The 25,223-nt window shown below is 38.9% G+C and overlaps 1 long non-coding RNA gene across 2 annotated transcripts; it reads left to right on the top strand.

Annotated features, from left to right (window-relative positions):
* Positions 1 to 1,432: 1,432 nt before the first annotated feature.
* Positions 1,433 to 25,223, top strand: LOC140691139 (uncharacterized). 2 transcript variants are annotated; one of them, XR_012066637.1, is made up of 6 exons: positions 1,433 to 1,498; positions 4,807 to 5,041; positions 13,832 to 13,907; positions 16,963 to 17,066; positions 18,263 to 18,412; positions 25,037 to 25,223. It is a non-coding gene; the product is annotated as an uncharacterized lncRNA (long non-coding RNA). The 2 variants fall into 2 exon arrangements; XR_012066636.1 differs by lacking the exon at positions 13,832 to 13,907.

The following is a 25,223-nucleotide window of genomic DNA, read 5'->3' on the forward strand; positions in this document are numbered from 1 at the left end:
TGGAATTAAAAGACAGTGTGAAATTAGGAGCCTACTTGATCTTGACCCCAGGTCAACATGAAAACCTTAACCATATTCTGTCTACTGTCTTAAGAACGGGGAGAAAAACTTCCAAAATATGCAATGACTTTCTAAAAATGATTCCAATACAAGTGGTTAAAATTATTAACAAAATAGTTTTGGCTACTTAAAGGTGTAAAATTATTTGAAACACTTCATTTCACATAAATAAAGCATTACTCTTCTTAAGTAAGGCCAGATGTGGAAACAAATTATTATTTTTTTTTTTTGCTGAAGTTTTGGGGATTTATACTTACAGAAGGTTATATATATGTATATATGTGTGTGTATATATATACATGTTTCATATATATATATATATATATATATATATATATATATATATATATATGAAAGAGAAAAGAATATAGGATCTTGGAAAGATGTGAATAAATTTTTGGCTTCTTAAAAATTTTCAGAAACAAGTAACTGAACCACAGTTTTAGTAAAAATCAGAAGAAATGAAAGTTTGGCTGGGCAGCGCTGTGGGTCACCCGCACATTGTGGTGGCTCTAATTTGCACAGATATGTAATTTTTCTCTAGCAGTGAGCTGCAGCTCCGGGAGAAGAATCTGCATAGAATTTAAAGGTATTCACAGCCCCCTGCAGTTCATCTCTGAGGGGGGGTCAAGGACTGCAGGTGAATAGCCCCTCCTACTGAGACGTCTCCATGAAGATGATGGACAGGCTTAGCTGGAAGAAGACGATGGGAGAAAATAAGTGATTCCACTTAAAGGATAGGGTTATGCATTTTGTAGGTGGAGCAGCCATCTCCAGGTTTGAACTTGGGAGCAGCTGGCTAAAGAGAAAAGGATGAGAAGGTTATTGAAGGGGAGGAACCCCGGTGCCCAGGATGCAAACGTTGAAGATACCCAAGCTCCTTCTACCCAATTCTTTCCTTTTGTAGAAATTATTTATGTATAAATGCTGAACAGGAAGTGTGATGACTGACGAAAATAGCTATTTTTTTACCTAAGTCAGAAAGCTATTCCCTGTAGAATTACTATTGGCAAGAAAAATGAACTTTTCTCCTGAGATATCACTGACAAGGTGAATTCGTGCTCTTGCACGTCTCCTGAGCCAGCACGGACGGTTCTGCTTGAAAAAGGGAACAGAGGTCTGTCTATCAGGTTTAAAGCCCATTGACAGTAGATGATTCAACCTTAAATCTTTCAACCTTAAGTAACAAATTAGTGAAAAAAATTGTAATGATATAACTACAAAATAGAAGCTACCACATTTGATAGCGTGAGAAATATGGCAATTGGCTTCTCATTTGAAGGCAACTTTGTCTTGGTGTTTTGTGACATCAGATCTGTCTTTATTATGTATGATGTTCCAAATGTACTACCCTTCACCAAGGAGAGAGTCAGTTACCATCTGCTTGTTGCATTATAAACTGGCTGTGCATTACAAACGAAGGCCATTGGAAAAAAAGGTAAAACAAATCAAATGAAATGACAGTAGTGTTTTGGTTTATACTGGGGAATGTTTGCCAGCATGAATTTGGGAAGAGTTTCAGGTCTATCAGCGAACTTTCTTCTGTTCCTCCAATAACATTTGTCTGTCCAACTACTAGGGTGGTACATTCTCTGTTTTTTTTTTTTTCTTTGAAAGATTGTACTCAGTACCCAAACACTGGGTGTTTCCTTTTGCTGAGTGAATGCAATCCACAGAGCTGCAGTCTATTGATGTTTACAAAAAAGAATTAAGCCTAAGATCAGAGGGAAAACACGGGTCTTCTCTACCCCTCAGGGCTGAATGCAGATACCCTTGTCTCTGTAGGAAGAGTGGGGTCCACAGCCTGCCCAGGAAGCCTTGAGGTGCTTCAGGGGCTGAAACAGCTGGAGCTGTTTGTCCATCAAAGGAAAGAGTAACCAAAACAGAAGAGAAGAGGTATTTTTCAAGATGGGGATGACTCTGGCTGAGAACGACCGCTCATCTTCAGTTTAAACTTCTATGGATTCCTGTTGAGGGGCAGACTTTTGAATAATAAAATAACTGATCTAAACCATCTGTCTTACACCCTGCTTGCCAGAAGAGACTACATTATGTTTTATTAAGAAGGTGGAGGCTGTACCCGAAGCCAGATTTGTGGCTAGTCACAAACCTATCTGAAAACTTTAGAATTTCCCCCAAGATACCCTATTTTTGGAGGAATTGCCTTAAATGAGCAGACTATATAATATTAGGAATAGCAGTTACTTACAGAGTGCTCACTGTGTGCCAGGCACAACACAAAGTGCTTTATGTTGGTCTGTCTTCCTGCGCTCCGTTCAATTCTTTACCTCTTAGTAAAATTCCAGCCACCACCACTTCCTTCTAACATGCTCTTTGTTTCCACACACGCTTTTCTTTTGGGACAATCCTTAGCTTCTTTAGTTCAGGGACTATGTATAGGGTTCTGTCCTTGGGATACTGAGGTAGGTAACCCAGACATCTCTTGTGACCTCACCAAACTCACAATCTGACCTACAGCTCCATTTGGCTGAATGGATGAGTATGTATTTATAAAGGTGACACACATGTGCCCAGATGACAGCAGCCTGATGGTGAGTTGATGAAACAGGTATATTCCTAGTGCCTCTGAGTCACAGTCCTCTCCGGAAAAAGCACTTGTTTCTCATTTCACAGTCCATCAGGGGGCATCTAACAGGTTTACGGGAGACGGTCAGAGGTCTTCTGCATCTGGTGTATCACGGTCACTCTGTTACGACTTACTTTCTAGTCTCATGCTGAACACTGACCTTCTCCTGTGACTTTTACTCTCACTGATTTGGAAGATTCTAGATGTGTTTTTCTTCCCATCGTTGCCACCACGATGTGGAGACTAAGTCCCTTGCCCACTGATGTCAGGGGCATTTTTACTGGTGCCGTGCACATCAATTCCTTATTAGTTGCTCGGTTGTCAAAGGTTTTGACTTGACTTGTTTTTGGTGTATTCCAGCTCCAGGTCTCAGTTTTGTGCATGTAACTCTGTTTCATACTAAAAAATGCACACTTTTCTTGCTATGACACTCCAATTTTTCTCCTCTCAGAGTGACTTCCTTTCCATGTGGTATGCCCAGAGTCTTTATTTTTTAAGAGGTAGCCATAGTTCCTCATTATTTGGATGTTTGACCATATGTCAACACCAATGCATTTAATCACTGACTATACCCTGAGCTCACTGGACTCCTGGGCGGAGACCTTCTTGGCATCACACCAGCCGTGCACTGGTCACTCTGTGACATTCTCCACACATATATACACACACTGTTACCACATATCTTCAGCGACAAACTAATATTGAAGCCTACTCTGACAACTGTTTGAGAATCCAGACCCTCCTCCTGCCCCCTACTTTGAGAAGGATCATTAAACTATGAGTCACTACGCTAATGTTTCTAATTTCCTTACCTAACTGCCAAATCTAATGAGCATTCCCCCCTCCCCAGCCCTTCAGAGTTTCACCAATAAGCAAAGCAGTTTCAACCTGAAATTGAGGGGTGGGTCTGGGATTCAGAGAAAGAAGAAATTCTTTTTCTGGTAACTAAGGGGTATGACTCTTAACAGTAACACAGAATTTTTGAGTGTTTGTTCTGTCCTAAGCATGGTTCTAAGTTTTATATCTCCCCATTTAATCTTTATAAAATTATGAACTAGTGTATTATATATAATATCTTTACACAGATGAGAAAACTGAAGCACAGAAAAGTTAAAGCATTTGCCTCAAGTCACATCCCTGGACAGTAGAGCCAGGATTAGAGCCCAGCATTCTGCCCTGGAGCTCTTCTTTTAAGTATCTTGAAACAGGGATGCAGGTGGGAGGAAGAGTTTGAAGCAGAAAATGTACCTGTGAGCAGAGAGGATTCGTGATCACTCACTTATAAGTTGCAGGATGCACGCACACACGCACATGTATATACAAACTCACACATACATGCTCATGGACACGTACACACGCCCCCATGCCGTACACATGTACTCGCATGTGTCCACACTCACCTGGAGATGGTAAAGGGAATACCTGGGTTTTACCTTTGAAGAAATTCTCATTTCTAGTAACAGCCTGTGAATGCTACCCTAGGAAACCAAAATAGGAACAATGTGTCATCACGGTTGCTTTTATGTTTTTTCTCATTTATGGACAATTTTTTTTTAGCTTAAAGCTAAATACAGGTTCAAAATGAAACCTCTCTGAAATATGGTAATTTTTTGTCATAGCTATCTATAACACAGTTTTAAACAGATAATTACAAGATAACTTTAAAATACAAAACAGATGGGAGCATTTAATAGATCGTTTGGTCTGAAGATGCACAGAGTCACATCAAAGAAAGTACAGTCTTTTCAGCCTGAAGTGGAGGACATCATTTCTACCTACTCCCTCTGTGGCGATCTGGACCCCAAAACCTCATACTGTATCAAAAGCCACAACTGTGTAGAAGTTGGGACAATCTGGGGTCTGGCCTCTGGGTTTTGTCTAAGGCCACATCGCGTGTGAGGATGACTCTTGGAAGAGGTGCTCACCTCCCTAAACCCCTGTGGGGAGCCGTTGTTTTAGCTGGGATTGTTCGGTGCTAAATGCTTGTATCTTTCTAAAATTTATGTGTTGAAATTGTAATCCCCAATGTAATAGTATTAGGGGGTGGAGCATTTGGGAGGTAATTAGGTTATAAGGGTGGAGCCCTCATGAAGGGGATTAGTGGCCTCATGAAAGAGACCTGAGAGAGGTCCCTCACCTCTTCATCCGTGAGGACACAGGGAGAAGACAGTCATCTATGAACCTGAAATGAGGCCCTCACCAGACACTGAATTTGCCAACACCTTGATCTTGGACTTCTCGGTCTCATTGTTTAAGCCACCTGAGCTATGATATTCTTGTTATCACAGCCCAAACAAATTAAGATAGGTGCCAAGAGTTAGAATGTCACTCAGGTAAGCTCAAGCACACGTGGACATCACTGAAAAGATACAGAAGGACCTCCCTTAACCAAAGGTAAGAGGTGCAACCACCTTCCTCTTCCATTGCCTTCTCCCGGGCTGTGTTCCCATGTCTCCGCTCCTCTCTTTGCCTGCATCATTGTCCTCTGTTTTTGCAAGATAGCTCTTTCTGCTTTGCATGTACTTGACCTGACTCAAGCTTTATATCCCTTTATGTGCACATCACAGTCTGACCTGACTTTGAGTTGCATTTCAGACTCATGGAAGAGAATCTGGCACTTGGGTTAGGTGTCCACTCTTGGTTCAATCAGCTGTGGTGAAACAGGGGGATGTGACTGTCCAGCTGCTGGCTCAGGAGGGTTGTTGGTGCAGACTCTCCCACTCTCCAAGAAAAACGGGACATGGGCAGAGAAGGGGATGGGAGTTTTAACTACCAGAGAAAATGGTTTCTGCATCAGCAGCACAGCAGCGATCACTTTTCCTTGCATACAGTAATTGAATGCTGTGAAGTCTTAAGAGCAAGTTTGTGTAAATAAGGTCATACAAACATTAATACCTGAATACTGAGGCACAGAAAGGTTAACACGGTTGCCTGAAGCCACAGCCCTACGTGGTAGAGTCAGGATTAGAGCCCAGTACTCTGTTCTTGAGCTTGTTCTGTTAAGCATCTCAGACTAGGATGCAGGCGAGAATGAAACCAGGAGGAAGATTTTGGACCAGAGACAGAAAGTTGAAGCAGGGAGGATTGAGGATAATCTGCACAAGTACACACGTACACACACACACACACAGATGTACACACTCTTGGACACACACACAGTCTCAATCTGAGCCCTTGCAGGTGTTAAGACCCTTCCCTCAAGCATTTCTGCGCATCCCCAAGGGGTGTCTTACCTATTCCTGGGGGCCTGAGCTACTCTTATTTTGAATTCTGCACCAATTTGTGCCACTGTGGCTCCAGCTGGTCTTGCTCTATGGGTCACACGTGCTGCCCAGTCAGCTGGGGCCAGAAAGGTTGAAGAATCAGCCACCATCTGAGACCACCTCTCTTTGTGACCTGCTAGGCTTTGCTGCTGATCTGCTCTGTGGGGCACGTTTTCTTTTTGACTCCTTTCTGCACTGTGGTTTCCACTGTATTTTCAGCTCTGTTCCATCATGAAGAGCTGAGAGGTCTGAACCTCAGGACTGAACACTTCCAAGCTTTTATTCCAACAAGGCTCCTTGTTTCTGTGTAAACTAGTGATTGCAACTGGATATTTGGGATTTGGGGTATGTGCTATTCATTACTAACTCCATATGCTCCTTGAGACTCCAGACACACACAACTTGCCAGATTTTTGTCTCAGGGACTCGTGGGACTTCCAGCTTTCCTACACACTGTGAGCAGGTCCTTCACACACATCACAGTCCTTTCCTGGTGGTTGATCGTGTACCAATATCCTTTAGACATGGAGTTCTTTACCTGGATTCATGGACCCCTAGAATATATTTAATTGTAATATTGTTCACAAAATATAATTTTGATCAAAGGTCCAGGATATTTCCAAGTTTTGAACACAAATTTTCATTGGTGTCTATCATTCTTTCATCATGGTGATGGCTGTTATTAATAAATACAAGATACAGGCTACTTACTTTTAACTTCTTATCCGATTTTAAAGGCATAAATGGGACTGCCTACAGTGGTCATCAGGATTTCTTTCCTTTTGCTGATAGGCAAAGTGAAGCAGTAGACTAAGAAATTCCTCCTCCTAATTAACTAATTGTGTAATCACGGATTATTTAATTTGTCTGAGCCCCATCTTCCTTCATTACAAAATGAGATTGGAGTAGACTATCTTTAAGTTGTTGAGATACCAATATCATACAACTTCAGAACTCTTTTTCCTTTGGGGAGAAATAAATACTACATAAATCATATCAGGGAAATTTTAAAAAGAGAAATTAATTCTAATCCATTCTTCAATGTAGCTTTGAATCCATGGTTTATTTCCCAGGGGCTTGTTCAATGTAGTGTAAATCTATTCAACTAATTTGGCCTTACAGTGTATAAATAGCATTTAAAAAAAAAGCACATTGGATACTAGTGGCTTCTTAAAGCTGTGTAATATCAACCAATAGAAGCAGGAATTTAAAATTCTTCCCTTTTGTTATTTTAGAGTTCTATATAATTGATTAAGTCACAGATCACTAGTAGATTCTAAATCAATTTTGAACAAATTACTTTCTTCCTATCTGTTTACTGAAGTGTAAGTACAGAAAATATTTAATATTTCTGCTGTAGAATTAGCAGTTGGAGTTCATGTCAACTACTCATAGATTTATGAAAGTTGGATTTAAAAAATAATTATACACTAATGAGTTTGTCTTTAGAGTTTAGAAAGCACAAAACTTATTTCAAATTAATATGGTCCATTGTCTCTGCTTTTTAATGAAATTCCTTTCTGAGGCTGATTTATTCATGAAACCACTACCAGGCACAGGGCAGTGGGCTCTGACGTAGTTCACACATGTGCTTCTTTCGAAAGGTTCAGACACTTGCTTGAAAAAACAAGCTACCATAGCAAAGCCTGGAGCTCAGGTTCCAGTCTCTGTCCCACATATGTCCTTGGGGACACGAGATCTAGGATTGGAGGGGTCTGGAGCTGTTGACCACACCCCGGCTACCTGGAGCAGAGAGCTGTTCTCAAGACGATGTTTCCCAAACTTCCTTAATGGAAAGAATAATCGACATTGTTTGGAAGATAGAGGCTCCCCAGTCCCCCATCCTGAGGTTTTGATTCCCCAGGGAAGGGTTGGGACCTGAAAATTTGTATTATTAATGAGTACCTTGGGTCATTTTTTTTTCATCAAGCAGTTTGGGAAAACATTTCACTAAATTTTTTTAAAAAATTGAAGTATAGTCAGTTTACAATGTTGTGTTAACTTCTGGTGTACAGCATAGTGATTCAGTTATACACACAGACATATATATATTCCATTTTATATTCTTTTTTTTGATGAGGGTAGATAATTAGGTTTATTTATTTATTCCTAGAGAAGATACTTGGGATTGAACCCAGGACATTATGCATGCTAAGCATGCACTCTACAAATTGAATTATACCCTGCCCTCTCCTTTTCATATTCTTTTTTTTTTATAAGCTATTACAGTGTATTGAATATGGTTCCCTGTGCTATAAAGTAGGACTTTGCTGTTTATCTATTTTATATATAGTAGTTAGAAACTGCACATGTTGAATTCTCAATTTATCCCTCACCAACCCCTTTCCCCCAGTAACCATAAGTTTGTTTGTTTTCTGTCTGTGAGTCTGTCTCTTTTCTGTAAATAATTTCACTTGTGTCATTTTTTAAGATTCTGCATATAAATCATATCATATGGCATTTTTCTTTCTCTTTCTGGCTTATTTCATTTAGTATAACAATCTCTAGATCTATCCATGTTGTTGCAAATGATGCTATTTCATTTTTTATGGCTGAGTAGTATTCCATTGTGTATATGTACCACAGCTTCTTTATCCAATCTCCTGTTGATGGACATTTAGGTTGCTTCTGTGTCTTGGATACTGTAAATTGTGCTGCTATGAACATTGGGATGCATGTATCTTTTCTTTTTTTTTAACATTTTTTATTGATTTATAATCATTTTACAATGTTGTGTCAAATTCCAGTGTTCAGCACAATTTTTCAGTCATACATGGACATATACACACTCATTGTCACATCTTTTTCTCTGGGAGTCACCATAACATTCTGTGTATATTTCCCTGTGCTACACAGTATAATCCTGTTCATCTATTCTACAATTTTGAAATCCCGGTCTATCACTTCCCACCCTCCACCCCCCTGGCAACCACAAGTCTGCACTCTCCATCTATGAGTCTATCTCTGTCCCATATTTACGCTTTGTTTTTGTTTGTTTGTTTGTTTTTGTTTTTGTTTTTTAGACTCCACATATGAGCGATCTCATATGGTATTTTTCTTTCTCTTTCTGGTTTACTTCACTTAGAATGACATTCTCCAGGAGCATCCATGTTGCTGCAAATGGCATTATGTTGTCGGTTTTTATGGCTGAGCAGTATTCCATTGTATAAATATACCACATCTTCTTTATCCAGTCACCTGTTGATGGACATTTAGGCTGTTTCCATGTGTTTTGGCTATTGTAAATAGTGCTGCTATGAACATTGGGGTGCAGGTATCTTTTCAAATTAGAATTTCCTCCAGATATTTGCCCAGGAGTGGAATTGCTGGATCTTAGGGTAAGCCTATTTTTAATTTTTTGAGGAATCTCCATACTGTTTTCCATAATGGCTGCACCAAATTACATTCCCAGCAACAACATAGGAGGGTTTAGGGAGATTTTTCAACCAGAAATTATTTTTTTGTGTGTATTTCAAGGCTGATTATTTTTCATTTGACCCTGTAAAAATACCTGTTGGGTTTTAAGAAAATAAACCACCTAATTTCACATCCCAGGGGTTTACACACTGTGTCCACATTGAGCAGACTTTCAAAAAATAATATGGTGTTTCATCATTTACTGACACAGAAGAAGTGTAATGAAAAATCTCCCTGATTTTTGATGTCCTAAGACTAGACTCTTAAAAGATGGAGGAGGGCTTGGTGTTCAGAATGCTTGTCCACTTTCCCTGCCTTTGGCCTCTGTGGAAAAGAGGTAGGATTCACATAATCTTTCAAAAATATTTTCCTATATTTCATGCTTTCTATGCTCAAAGCTTCTCATTATTCTCTTCAAGGGTTTCTGTGACCTGTCAATTACCTAAAGGCTTTTCCTACGCTGTAGAAATTCTCCATTTCCCTTTGTGTATGTATGTATGTGTGTGTGTGTGTGTGTGAGAGAGAGAGAGAGAGAGTTCTGCTCTGACTTTTAACCTATTTAGCAGCACCGCATAAAAGTATGGACAAGTCAGATGAAAATTAAAGCATTTTGGTATATTTTTCACAGTTGTAATGAAAGGTTTGGTGAAGAAAGGAATTAAAATGACAGCTTTCCATGACATGTTTGCTATTGGTGATTTGAAAAAGCATATGAATTGTACATCTTATTCTCTAATTTTTTTAAACATTTTTTATTGATTTATAATCATTTTACAATGTTGTGTCAAATTCCAGTGTTCAGCACAATTTTTCAGTCATTCATGGACATATACACACTCATTGTCACATTTTTTTCTCTGTGATTTATCATAACATTTTTTGTATATTTCCCTGTGCTATACAGCGTAATCTTGTTTATCTATTCTACAATTTTGAAATCCCAGTCTATCCCTTCCCACCCTCTACCCCCCTGGTAACCACAAGTCTGTATTCTCTGTCCATGAGTCTATTTCTGTCCTGTATTTATGCTTTGTTTTTGTTTGTTTGTTTTTGTTTTTGTTTTTTAGATTCCACATATGAGCGATCTCATATGGTATTTTTCTTTCTCTTTCTGGCTTACTTCACTTAGAATGACATTCTCTAGGAGCATCCATGTTGCTGCAAATGGCATTATGTTGTCGGTTTTTATGAAAAATTTCTTTTGTGTGTGAGCCTTAATTTGTTTTCTGTGAATAGGATTTCTTAATAGAATATAAGATTGGTCATTATCCACACTTTGTATATTTCTCTATTATTGGATTCCCTTCTCAACTCAACTGTGATACCTTTTTCAGTTTCTCTCCTTAAGCTAATTCTCTCATGTAAAAACTGCCTAGGATTTCCTAAAACATAGTGTTTAGAAATTTGTAAAGTTTTGCTGTTTTACAGAAGATGCTACTGACTATAAATCCGATGTAACAGTGTTGTGAAGATATCTCATAAAATGCGTCTCTCATAGAAAAACTTATGACTCAATTCTTTGTATCTGGAGGACTTTCCAGGAATTTGTGTGGTCTTATGGGCCAGAAGTGGGCACTGATTACCTGTGTGAACAGTCCCTGTGAGCAATGTTGTCCCATGAAATCAATGCCATGCTTAGGTTGTTGCTTTAACTTCTGATATGGTTTCAAAAGAAACACAAGAAGCAAGCCATGCTCCAAATGAAGCATTTTAATAATGCTGCACCACAGTTAATTCTTAAAAACAAGATTTGCAATTCAAAGAATTTTGAGCTTTTAAAAAAGATTTACATCTTTTGAACACAAAGCAGAGTCAGCTTTCTCTGGGCTCATTATAAAAACCAAATCATGGTCACCATCACAGAAAATAGTTTTGTTATTTCTTCTTGTTCCTTAGTAGATAATGAGAGGTCAGGTCAGGTTGATGTAATTCAGAGGAGGATCTGCTCAAGATAAAGACAGATGATGCAGAGAAGAAGTAGCCTGTGCCGATGTTGTCTCGGGTAAGCCTTGTTGGCATATGCTTTCTTTTGCCATTTTAACGTGACAGGTTCAAAGCTCAAAATCACAAGCAGACTATGGGATTTATAGCATATGAGATATTATCTCTAATGACTTAATAAAGAAGCACTGGATTTCAATCCAGTGATTCTTTTGAACACTTCCATGACATAATTACCTATTTTCTTGTTCTGTATATTTGCAATCCATTGAAAAGTCAGCGTAAAAGTATTTGTATACTTTACACTGGAAATTGACACAACATTGTAAACTGACTATAACCCATTAAAATATAATTTAAAAAAAGTATTTAGAGTACTCAGATATTCAAGAGTCAGAATATTGAGCCATTTTGTCAGGGTTATTTATTTGAACTAATAACAAAGAATTTGCTGTATGATTCTTGCCTTTTCTCCCCTTTCCTCCCATATAGTTCATCCTTGTAACAAACAACTGGTTGTGCTCAGCCAGTGTGATGTATCCATAACCACCTTTCCCTTCCCTCACTTTTGTGGTTTGCTATTGTATGAAAGGAGGACGCAGTGATGACTGCCTCAGAAACAATAAACACTGGTTTTTACCAAAATGGGAAAACAATGCTCTCCATCAGGGGCCATGCCTCTGTGGCCCATTTTAGAGAAAAGGAAACACAGTAACATTATACCTTGGGAGGATGTAAGTTTCCAAAGAGAGTGCTGATTTGGGGAACAAGGTGTGCTCGAAGTTGAGTTAGCATGGAGGAGGTCGTGTACAGCAGTGTCTGGCTGTCTTCTCCTAACAGTTACGCTACAGGACTATCAACAGGAGACCCCTGTCTTGTTCCTTTCAGACAGCTGTTTAATTAGCCCAGTCTTCCCTGGTACTCTTGGAGGTGTTCAAATAATATCCTGGATGCTGGCGAAGCAAAACATTCTTTCAGCACCACTGGTGAATTTTCCATTCAAACCCAGTCTCAGCTCAGCTGAAGTGGAGAACTACTCACTTATCCAAGCTATCAGACTCAAGGCTGGCTGGGAAGCTGCTTCTCTGTGTGGGTCAAATGCATCTAGTCAGGGTAGATATGCAACAGCAGGGAGAATGAGATAGTACCAAGGAGAGAGGGTTGGGTGCTGCAGGCAGTGTGGCCACATGTACATACAGGGTGGCTGGTGGGTTAGTGCAGTCATGTGCTCCTGGCCAGAAAGAAGAGGCAGGGTAGAAGGTTCAGCTTTAACTCCACCAACATAAGGCAGACTTATGGCAACTAACATCATCCCTCCCAGGTCTGAAAAGTCGGATTCTATGTGCTTTATGAATATGCCTTGGCAAATCCCATTTAACTTATTTTACTCCTTTGCCACTTATTTAACATGCAAAGGAAAAGAAACAGTAAAAATATAAACAGTAGTTGCTATAAAGCACTTTAAAAGGAAAGAAGCTATCCCCTAGACGTTTTAATGAGGAACATAAAAAAGCAACAAAATTTTTATAGTATATATTTTACTCAAAAGTTTTACTTGAAGTTGTCTAATGAATATGTCAAGCTAAAGCAATGATTATTTGATTTTAAATTAAAATTAATTTGTCTATTTACTCAAACTTCTAAATTATGGGGGAAGAAAAGTGTAGAGATTAAATCATCCTCTTATTTTGCAGTAAATTTTTCTTACTGTTTATTCATAAAGTACTTTCAGCAAGGCTCCCACAGCCTTTTCAATGATTGAAATAAAGTAAAGCTCAAGATAAAGCAGAGTAGAAACTCAGAGCTTAAGTTCTGGTTCAGGTCTCTTGTTTTTGTCTTCTTGGGTTTAGATACTGACTTAGTACAACAGAGAGTCTAGTGATGGAGAAAATTGACATGAGTAGCATGATAAAACATTTGTAGGGTCAAAATCCTTAAACCATTTACAACAGCCAAGACACAGAATCAACTCAAATGTCCATTGGCAGATGACTGGATAAAGAAGATGTGGTGTACATATACGATGGAATACTATTCAGCCATAAAAAAGAATAAAATAATGCCATTTGCAACAACATGGGTGGACCTGGAGATTGTCATTCTAAGTGAAGTAAGTCAGAAAGAGAAAGATATCATATGATAATGCTTATATGTGGAATTTTTTTTAAAAGACACAAATAAACTTACATACAAAACAGAAGTGGACTCACAGACATAGAGAACAAATTTATGGTTACCAGAGTGTAAAGGGGGTGGGAAGGACAAATGGGGATTAAAATTTGTACCTTTTGTGGGAGTGATGGAAATGTTAGCTATCTTGATTGCAGTAGTGATTTCATTGGTGTATACATCTATCAAAATTCATCAAAATGTAGTTTACTGTACAAGAATCATACCACAATAAAGCTGTTAAATAAAAATAAAACCCTAAAAAACCCCAAATCCTTAAACTATAAAATATTTCAGAATGTGGAAGATCAGGAAGAGAATGGATTACAATGACTTGGAAACTCTGATGAGATGATGATGATAAAGGTTTTAGAACTACATTTTTTCTTTTCAGAGTACGGATTATAAAGTTGCTAGGAATAACTATGAGATTTCGTTTTCTACAATACTTTAGCGTAAAATTTTTCTGGGTAAGTCATTGTTATTCTTATAAAATTTTGATTTTTATCTTGGCTTGATTGGCAGCTTTCTCAATACTGTTGACATGATCTTTATTGTGTGTGTGTGTGTATGTGTTTGTGTAATGTATATATGTGTATATATCTTTTTATATAGAAGTGTATGTACATAAATTACATAGCAGATATAGAAGCAATGAAATCCTCATTTATAAATAAGAAATCACCCTGGAATCTGGAAGACTGAAAGGACAATTGTGAAGGAGAAGCAGGAATGTCTGTGCATAGTAGGTCAGTACTGGGTAATAGATGGTTGTTGAATGAGTGAATAAGAGAAACTCCTTCTTCATTAGAAGCCCTTTATAATTAGTAGTGAAAAGACATGATGACATATGGTAGCCACTGTTTTCTACATGTCATTCTTAAAATATCCTTGGGAAGTGAGTGGGTCAGGTGTCATTGCTATCTTGTTTTGCTGATGAGGAAATTGCAATTTGGAGTTTGAAAAGACTTGTTCAGAATTGGTAAGTGACCAGGCTGAGACTTGGCCTCAGTCAGATGATTCTAAATTCTATGCATTTTTGCCCCTTCTGATTTCTGCACCCCTACCCCCGTGCACGCGTGTGTGTGTGTGTACAGCGAACTCGTCCAGTTTTCAGTGATTGCTGCTGTTGTGATCTGAATGTTTTGTGTTCTCCCAAAATTCGTATGTTGAAAATCTAATGCCCAAGGTGGTGGTATTGAGAAGTGGGGTATTGGGAGATTTGGGAAGTGATTAATAGGATTAGTGCCTTATAAAAGAGGCCCCAGAGAGCTCCCTCACCCTTTTGCCATGTGAGGACATGAGGAGAAGTGTGTGAGTTGGAAGAAAGCTCTCACCAGAACATGCTGGCATCCTGATCTCTGACTTACAGTCTCCATAACTGTGAGAAATAAAAATTTGCAGTTTCGATGTTTTGGCATAGCAGCCTGCATGGATAGATACAGCTATTTAACCATAGTACAACTCTTTGTTGTCAGGCCATGTGATTATCTGATTTATATTTGATCACATTTTCCCGCTCCATCTTTTTCCCCTCCATCTTTTGTAATGTCTGTCCTGCATCACGTTAGTGGCTCTGGAACAGTCACTGACAAAGACACTCACTGAAATGAGAAGAGGGAAGAGGGGATGACAAAAGAGAAACAACAGGCTTTACTACAAAGGCAGGTCCAAGGCCTTGGTGTTGGAGACATTTCTTAAGCTAGAGCATCCATCTCCTGTGTCTGTTCTTCTACACACGTGCACCGCAGTTCAGAAGGACATGAAAGAGTTCAACAATAATAAACATTCTAGCATCTGCTCCTCCCTTCTGCTGGATGATGGGCTCTTCATTCTTTATGGGGAAATGGCTAGTGGAGCAACAAGCAGGGCAAAGAGGCAGCAAGGAGTTTCTTGGCAGAAGCAGCAGCTCAGAGAACTAAAACAAATTCACACACCAGGGTTATGTTGTTCCTGGACATTGGAGAGAATATCTGAAATGGAGAGGTCTGTGTTCTACCAGGAGGAGCCCTTGCCTGGTCTCTTCTTTCTGAGTGTGACGTTTTCCTATGGCATACAACCTTTGGAGACAATAGAGGGTGATCTAATTTTGCAAATGATGATTCCCCTTTCCCCTTTGTTGTGACACATTTGTATAAGACTGAAGATCTGCAGATCTATTATACTCTTACCCGTTTCTGCAGTCCAGGTTTTGACCACAGGGAGAATACGATAACGCTTTCTGTTTATGTAATGTATTGTGCCTAAGAACCATTTGTGCTTTGGAGATGGCTCAGCAAAGTGTCAGTCTCTGCCTGCTGTTCTTTTCCAGCAGCAAAAGCTGAAGTGCTCAGTGTCTTGGGAGCTCCTGCTTCTAGGAAGATCTAGAAGGAGTTACTAAGCCCATTTCAGGAACCTGATACACTGAAGGGTTGCCTGAGCTCCTGGAGGCCCATGTAAATAGGAAAATGTGGACTTCTTACTTGTACCAGCAAAGCAGAGTATTATTTGAACATTGTCTGCCTAAGTTAAAGGATTATAAACCCCAGAATAATCTTTAGACATGGATACAAGTAAACAGATAAGCACAATAATCCATTAGAAGAGGTAAAATGGAACACTAAGCATTTTTAGTTAATGTTAAAGAATGCAGGAATAGAAGAAAAAATGAGCAGAGAGCACATATCAAAAACAGACAGCAAGATAATAGATTTAATCCATCATATCAGTAATTACATTATATGCAAATACAACAATTACTCAAAGCAAAAAGCAAAGATGGTCAGATTGAAAAAATAAAGACCTAGTTATATGCTATTCACACTGGTGGATTGAAAGCAAAAGTACAGAAAAAAGTTTATCATGCAAACACTAGTCATAAGAAAGCTGGTTTGTCTCTATTAACGTCGGATGAAGTAGATTTCAAGATAAAGTGAATTATTAGAGGAAAGGGGCATTTCATCATTATAAAGAGGCCAATTAACCAAGAAGACTAGCAACCTTAAATATGCATGCGCCTAATAGCAGGACTACAAAACACATGAAGGTAAAGGTGACAGAACTTAAGGGGAAAATAGGCAAATCCACAACTATTATTGGAGATTTCAATACTCCTCTTTCAGTAATTGACCAAAAAAGTAGATAAAAACTCAGAGAATATAAAAGAGAACATACAGATATATATTTAAACAACTTGACCTAATTAAACTTTATAGAATGCTATATGCAAAAATTACAGAGTACTCATTATTTATTCTCAAGTGCATATGGAACATATATATATATATGTACATATGTATATATATATATTCCTTTTCATATTCTTTTCCATTATAGGCCATTGCAAGGTATTGAATATAGTTCCCTGTGCTATATAGTAGAAATCTGTTGTTTATCTATTTTATATATAGTAGTGTGTATCTGCAAATCCCAGACTCTCAATTTATCCCTCCCTATCTCCTTTCCCCCTGGTAACCATAAGTTTGTTTTATGTCTGTGAGTCTGTCTCTGTTTTGTTAATAAGTTCATTTGTGCCTTTTCGTTTAGATTCCACATATAAGTGATAGGAATACTGCTGAGCCATAAAAAAGAAGGAAATTCTGCTATTTGTAACAACATGGATGGATCTAAAGAGTATTATACTTAGTGAGGTAAGTCAGATAGGAACAGACAAATACTCTGTTATCATTTATATGTAGAATCTAAAATATAAAACAAACAAATATATATCACAAAACAGAAACAGACTGACAGATATAGAGAACTAGTGGTTACCAGTGGAGAGAGGGAAGGAGGAAGGGGCAAGATAGGGGTATGAGATTAAGAGATACAAACTACTATGTATGAAATAGATAAGCAACAAAGATATATTGTGCAGCACAGGGAAATATAGCCATTGTTTTGTAATAACTTTAAGTGAAGTATAATCTATAAAATATTGAATCAATATGTTAAACACCTGAAACTAATATTGTAAATCAAATATGCTTTAATGAAATAAAAGGACTGATGACACCAAATGTTGTCCAGGATATGGAGTAAGAGGGAGTGTAAAATGGTGCAACTCTTGTAAAACAGCCTGTCATTTTCTCATAAAGTTAAGCATATAATTACCCTATGTCCTGGCAGTTCCACTCCTATGTGTCTACCAATGAGAAATAAAAACAGATGCCTACAAAAGACCAGCAAACAAGTATTAATAGCCCCAAATTGGAAGCAACCCAATAGATTGTGATGCGTGCTGAGCAACTGTAAGGAAAAACGATGGATAGTTTCAACAAGATAGCTGGATATTGAAAACATGCTGGGTGACAGAACCACACACAAATATTTACACACTATCCTCTTCCATTTATACAAAATGCTGGAACAGAAAAAAATATGAACAAGCTATACACATAGACATCAGATCAGTGGATGCTTGGAGAGAGAGTTGAGGAGGATTTACTTCAAAGGAGCCCAAGGGAACTTTCTAAAGTGATGGGACAATTCCACACCCCAACAGTAGTGTAGGTTACATGTGTGTACACACTGTTAAAACTCATCCAACTAATAAAGTATTTGATATCTATGCATGTTACTGTATATAAGTTCTCTCTCTCTCTCCCTCTCAACGGACAGACACACATGAGTCTGCTAGAAGTTTACAGCAGTTGCCTAAGCACTGCATATAGTTTGCTCACAAGTTTTGTCACCTCCTTGTTTCTTTTGGACCCCAGTTTTCTTCCACAAAGTGAGGAAATTGGACTTCTCCAAGCTTCAGAACGGTAGTTCACCTGGGTATTGGGTTCCTTTCCAAATCTAACATTGTGTGTGGATTACTGTTTGTACTGCTTCACTTCATTAGACCATCTGTTTGAAAACTCCTGGAATCCAGTTGCACCCTGAATGAAATAGGATAGAGGTTGAAGAGCCTGTTTCCTGTTCCACTCAGCTGGGAACAGGATAAAAGAATTTTCACCAATGTAGCTGAGTCAGAGAGGAGGAACCCATTCAGGTGAGTGGATACTTAAATTGAGCGAGCATTGAAACTCCCCAGTGGGACCCTGTTTGCATTCTGCAAGCTGTATGTTTACAGGGACAACTGTCGTGCCAGGACGTGGGGATTGACTGTGGAAATGTAAAGCATGTGTTCTCCAACGGCCAGGACCACCTTCCCAGGAGCCTGAACTCTTTGACACACCTGGTTGATGTATAGGTAAATCACAGGAAGCAAATTATGAGCCTAGGTAAAGAAAGTCAATTCATATGTTGGCAAGCCTTAATAAAAGAAATATTGGAAGTCCAGGGTCTAGAAACGCCTACATTTTTACAAGAAAGTCGACAGTATTGAAACACTTTCTATAAGGCCCCCTAAAGTTCCTCCTCAAAAGTCTGTATTTGGCGTGATGATTACATTTGTTTTCTTCCTAGTTCTTGTTCAGAACGATTTTCCTAAGGGAAGTGGCAACCTACTCTCTCTGGCCCACCCTGCTTCCCTTTTATCTTTTACACAAAGGGTACTTTACTTTCTAATTCCTTTTATATAGCTGATTTTGATTAATAGTGATGACTAGAGTTGTCCTCTCCAGCACAAAGACCTGGTTGGAGTAAAGCCACAGCCAGGAACTAACAGGAACACATTGTTATGACTCAGAGTCAACATTGCAGGGAACGAACTGAGCTGTGAGCTTACGATAAAATCCCACTTATGCTTTTTACCCTATTTCAACAGCATTTCAAAAGCAGTGTATTTCATTGGCAGGTGGTATGATTTGGATTATTTAACATTTCTTTGTTAGTGCTTTAAAGACTTGAATCAATTCCTTTATTGTTCCTCAGTGGTTAGAACTGCATTACATCCAGAAACCAGCACTTGATATAATATATATATATATATATATTATATATATATATATATATTATATATATATATATATATATATATATTTATTTATTTATTTATTTATTTATTTTACTTAAATTATATTCCAAACTGCTTTTTGAGATTAGGCCCATGACAATAAGATGTATCTGTTAAGTTGTTCTTACAATGAGGTGACATATGTTTCTCTGGGAGCAAACTCTCCCCCCTCCAGAGTTCCATAGCATATTGTACCATCCATATGGCCTGGAATTAGAGCTGGTAAGCGTTCAGAAGGGGAAGGTTACATCGCACAAACCTGCTAGTGTTATACAGCCAGTCCCCCCTTCTCCTCACTCAAGGGTCACTTCTCCCCTAGGAGGTTATGACAGTCATTTTGCTGGGGTCTCAGAGGGAGAGGAGATATATTCCTCTGGTGAGCATATTGTGTGGTCCATCTGTGGTCCTGTGGCTGCCTTTGACTGATTTCTATTGTGGGGGTCTCTTGTATCTTCTGTTGACTGTAACTCCTTCTCTTTCCCAGCTTCTTATCAGAACTCCCCTCAGTGTAGGCACAGGGTAGGCACGCTGAGTTTGATGAATAATGAATGCTTCCTGGTTTTGTACTGTTTCTCTTCTTCCAAGGAATTTATAGAGTCCTCTCCTAGGAGGCACTGAGTTTGATACAATGTTCTGTTCTTTTTGCTGGATCACCCAAACTTAGCTTATATGCCTGTATTTACTCTCAAGGCTTTATAGATCTGTTCTCTTCTTACTGTTGGCCAGACTATCCTGGTTATTGTAAGAATAATCGTAATCTTTACAAATATACCCTCAGGTGTGTACTATGGGAATCTTCTCAAATCTTTTTTCCAGGAAATTAACATTTATTGGTCAATATGCTCTACATACATTATCTAGGTGCTCAACACTCATTATGTAATTCAATACAAACAATGAAATAATACCCATTTTATAGGTTAGGAAACTGAGGACTGAGGAGGCTAAGTAACTGATTGAAGCATTCAGGATAGACAGTGTGCTACCACCGCTCTCTTCCACTACTGCTTATGCCACAGGTTTCTCTCACAAGGGTTATTTGAGGATGGTGGAAAGCTTATTAAATGTTAAGCACCCGGTACTCATGGACTTGAATGATCCAAATCCGTTCTCTAGGCTTTATAGGGGTGATGTGTTAGACTAGTCAGGCCGGGGTGCCCTGACATCTTGGGAGGACAATGTGACCCATCACTCCCCATGCCTTTTCACAGCCCTCAAAGTCACATTCTGTTCATCATTTTCCTTTCTAACCATGCGTAGATGTTTTTCTCTTTAAGTGCCTGCAATCTGTCTTTGGTTTCCAAATTAAGAAGCAGGCTGCACATTTTCTATGGTCTCAATTACAGACTGTTGTGTGATGCCCTTACCTGCCTGCCAGTCATTATTTCCGTATTTCTGTGAAATCCTGTTATTTTGGTCTCGGGCTCAGGGTAGAGATGCATTGCCATCCCAGCAATGTCATCTGGTGAGATATATTTTTTCTAGTAGCCAGTTCCAACTCTCAGGAGGCCACAGGGACCACAGGATTCACATAGGAGGAAATGATAAGCAAAGTTCTTTAAGAAAAGGAACCGTGTCATATGTCTTTCCTTCCTACGTATCATTGGTGCCTGGCATATACTTATTCAGAAGTGTTGGCTTCATAAAGATATTAGATATCATTGTTTGACACACTAGAAAGCAGTTGTCAAACTCTAGTATCCAAGTAAGAGAAGCATCTGTTTCTAGAAACCAAATTTACTCCCTAGTTCCCACTCCCACGTATTCAAGATAGAGCCGAGGTAATAAAATTGGCATTAAAAAGGCCGTTTTCCCCTTCTGCTATTCCACTTTCCTTACGTGTTTCAGAGATGGCCAGTTGCTTTTCTGAATGCATCTAATGTTTTCATTTTATACCAGACAGTACATTTAGAGGAGTTATAGAAATTTAAAACTATGAAAATTCATGTGAATTCTGGAAACCTAAGCCTGGACAGAACTACAGACCTAGAATATGCAGCTAGACTGGAAAGTTAAATAAACAAGCCTGCTTAGAAGGGTAGGGGTGTTGCAAAAATCCTTGGTGTGCAGACGCGTCTTTCTGTCTCGTCTCACCCCAGAGTTGGCTAATGATCAGTGCTTCCCCAGGGCAGGGCCAGGGTTCATTGATTGTTGTTTCTCCAGCTCTTCTCCAGTAATTTGAACATAGTAGGTGCCTAATGAGCACTTAATTCTAAGTTTAAAAGTAATCAGGATCAAGAAGCCTGGGAATGTAAAAGATCTATTTCTTGAATCTATATCTTTTTACAGGATGAAGAGAATAGCTGATGTATTTGGTCAAGGTTTCTGTCCTCTGAAGGCAAGGGCAGAAATGCCCTTCAGAGGGTTAGTGTGCACAGTCCTGCCATCTGTTTACCCTCACCCGGATGTGCTTAAGGAATGTGCTATGTGTTAGGGGATGATGGATTCCATTTGACTGCCTAGAGAATACCCAGTTTCACTTATTTAGACCAATGGTTCAGAAATTCCAGACTCATGGAAAAGCTTAAGTATAGAACATTAAAAGCAAACAGAAGACAAAGAGCATCTCTGGCATCCTCAGCCGTTCACAGTTGTCACATCCTAGCTTTGGCAGCGGCCAATCTACTGCTTAGAATTACACTCTAAGAAATACCATAAAGGCAGACGTTAAAGCGAGGCTCCCAGAGGCGTGATGCAGGAGTGGCTTGGTGTTAACAGAAAACCACCTGGGCTGAATGCATCAAACCCTCAGTTAAGGCAGTGATGATTTCTGATAATACTTCAAAAGCAAAACTGAGGGCATGCCAGGAGGAATGTGGTCCAAAGTTCATGTTCCTTTTCTCTCTGAGTTATGGGTGGTTGCTTTTTTTTCTTTCTCCTCCCTCCTTTGTTATCATCTATCATCAATTTACATTATCTATCTATCTATCTATCTATCTATCATCTGTCTACCTACCCATCTGTCTACCTACTAAGTGAAATCGGATGAAATAATTTACAAAGTTATATCAGTGTAAAAACATCATATTTAGGAACCAGGCCAACTTTGACCTCTCCTCTCTTGTCTCAAACACTCCCATTTGTTTAGTTTCTATTGCTTTGGACAGTTAGTTTCTTACAGTGAGTAGTGCCCATCTAAACCAGCCCCTCCTCATTTTTCGTTTGCCTAAACATCCTAATGTTTTTACAGTCTATAATGCACTCATGGTTAGGTAGGTATTCATAAAGATTTACTAAATGTAAGATTATAGGAACCAAAGAATGAAACAGATAAATGAATTTGGTAACCATGGTTACATACAGTCAAGGAGTGTAGGTGTGATAGAGATGGTGTGGGTTTTGGAACCAGACAGGAGTATATGTGGATTCTACTGCTTACTAGCTGTGGGAATGCGGACAAATGACAGGTTTTCTCAAAGCTGATTTCTCCATCAGTGAAACATTTTGAAACGAAGCATTTTGATCATCTGGCCTCTCCTAACTATCTGCCTTCATTGCCTGCCAGTTCTATTTCTGTTCACCATTATGAGTGTTCAAAGTCAATACAGTCCCAGGGAGGTTCCACTATCGGTTAAAACGATATGTTTAAGAAAGTATTCTGATTAAGAAGCTACCCCTGAGTAATCATTCCGCTTTGAGTTTTGTGGGAATTAGCTGATAGGCTAAGGATTTAACATTTTAAGAAAGCAGTGCAGATCTTAATCTGAGCAAAATATGATCCCAGTAAACTTAATTCCCAAGACCAATGCATTAGATCTGTTGAATTGAAATCAAAGTTAAGCATACCCATGTCCTGGAGCCTCCCGTGGGGCTTGGTTCCAGGATGGGGGATGTGTGATCTGGGGCATTCAGCTTGGACTGCACATTTGCCAAGACCCACCCATTGACAGTTTTACGTATTGTCTTACATGCATGCAATCATTGTCGTCATGTGTTAAAAGTGCTGATTTGTTAAATAAAACATTGAAGAACACATTCCACAAATTTTGTGACTCTTTTTTGGCATTCACATTTAAAAAATATTTTTAGCACCTCAAGAAATATACATAGCTTGCTTTCTTTCAGGTTTTGAAAGCTCAGTCTGCTATGTGAGGCCACCTTTGTGCTTATGTGACCAACTTTTCCACCAGAAGATATGCTGTGGCTCATGCCATAGAATTGCTTGGATTCTTTTTATCTCTCAGAAAACTATGGCAAAGATCTCTTTGCCACATTGCCTTTTAACCAGCCAATCACTACCCAGTGGTAGCGTGAGTGATGGTTAAATCTGATGCAAAATTAAGTGCTCTAAACATGCTGCCTGGCTGTACCTAGTCCCTGAATTGCAGAGACTGGATTTCCCTGGAACTACCCACTGACTGGGTCTTGACATGCAAAAGCCTCAGCTCTTAAGAAATTTCATGTGAAATATTTGTCTTCTGGCAATGGTGGCTTGGACCAAATTGACATATTTTGGGAAGAAGATGTTTTTAAGTGTGTGGATTTGTCTATTTTTCTGTGTGCCATTTTTGCTTTATGCATTTGACGCCGAATTAGTAGGTATATATATGAATTTAGAATCTTTATATCATCCTGATGAAGAAAACCTTTTGCCATCAGACCCTAAAACTGTACCAATGCTTTTTGTCTTTAAGTAATTTATTACTTTTCTCTATGGCTTTTTATTGATCTTTTGGATTTTTCTTGAGTTGAACTAAAAATATTTTGTGATATTCCAGAAGCAGAGACAAGAAAGCTCATAGAAGTTTAGATTAACCTTATTTTATTCCAATATACTCACTATTGATGCTCTGTGAAGTGATCAACCATGATATTTCCTGCTCTGTGCCCTAGTCTATATGGCTGTTGCAAGAGCTGCCTTCTTCTTTCATGACCTTACCCCTCTGAGTGGGCATTCCACCCAAAGTGAACCAGTACCATTCCTCCCCCGCCCCCCAGATTTTTGACAAGAACTGATAGTACCAGTCCTTATTTTGTGTTAGAAGTTGTAAGAATTAAAATCTGAGAGATTTTCCATGATGTGAAAGAGACCTGTCTTTAGTGAGAGAATAAAATTTTACTGTAGAAAGAAACAGATGAGGGGTAATGAGAAGGGGCAGGCGGGATACCATTTGGGTTGCTGGTTCCAATAGTCCCTTAAGCCAACTGTGTATCCAATATTTCATCTTCTTTTGTCTCAGTCTTTCCTGGATTCTGAGACAATAACTCCAATCTCTAGCTCAAACTGGATTTCTATTATTTGCAACCAAAAATACTTTATTAGTATTTTAAGCTATGAATTAGCCATTTTGGCTCTAGGAGGATATTAGGTCATGGTTTTCAGAAAAAGAATTTCAACTGGAGACCCTGTGATACCGGTTACAGCTCTGATCTGGGATTTTAAGAAACAAGATGGCAGGCAGTGCCACAGAGGAATGGGCACAGTCAGTGTAACTTCATTTAAACAACAATGCTGGAAAAAGTGTTTTATTCCATAGGGTGCACACACAAAGCCTTCCTTTGACTTATGACCAAAGCCACTATGTGCAGAATCTGAAATCGGCGAGCACCAGTTGTGAAAAATCACCCTCAGAACAGTCAAAGGGATAAGAACTGAAAAGAATGTGCATGATTAGGGCATGACTAAATGAGTTTGAATTAGTCTTACTATAGCAATATTTGGGGGTTATTTATCCAATTCCATTTCTTCCTCTTTGAATAAATGAAAATTCGTTTCAGGGGTTGAAATCTGCTTTGCTCTGTGAAGACCTCGTCTGTGACTCTTGCTTCTCTCTGGATTGACAGATGGCTGCCCAGTCCCTACATCACTACCGAAAGCATAGCCTGCCAAGGGCTTGGTACCACTCTCTGTGACAGCAAAAACAAAAAAAGCACAAGCAATAAATTAGAAACCTTCCAAACTGTT

The sequence above is a fragment of the Vicugna pacos genome, chromosome 33 (genome assembly GCF_048564905.1).
Source record: "Vicugna pacos chromosome 33, VicPac4, whole genome shotgun sequence".
NCBI lineage: Eukaryota > Metazoa > Chordata > Mammalia > Artiodactyla > Camelidae > Vicugna > Vicugna pacos.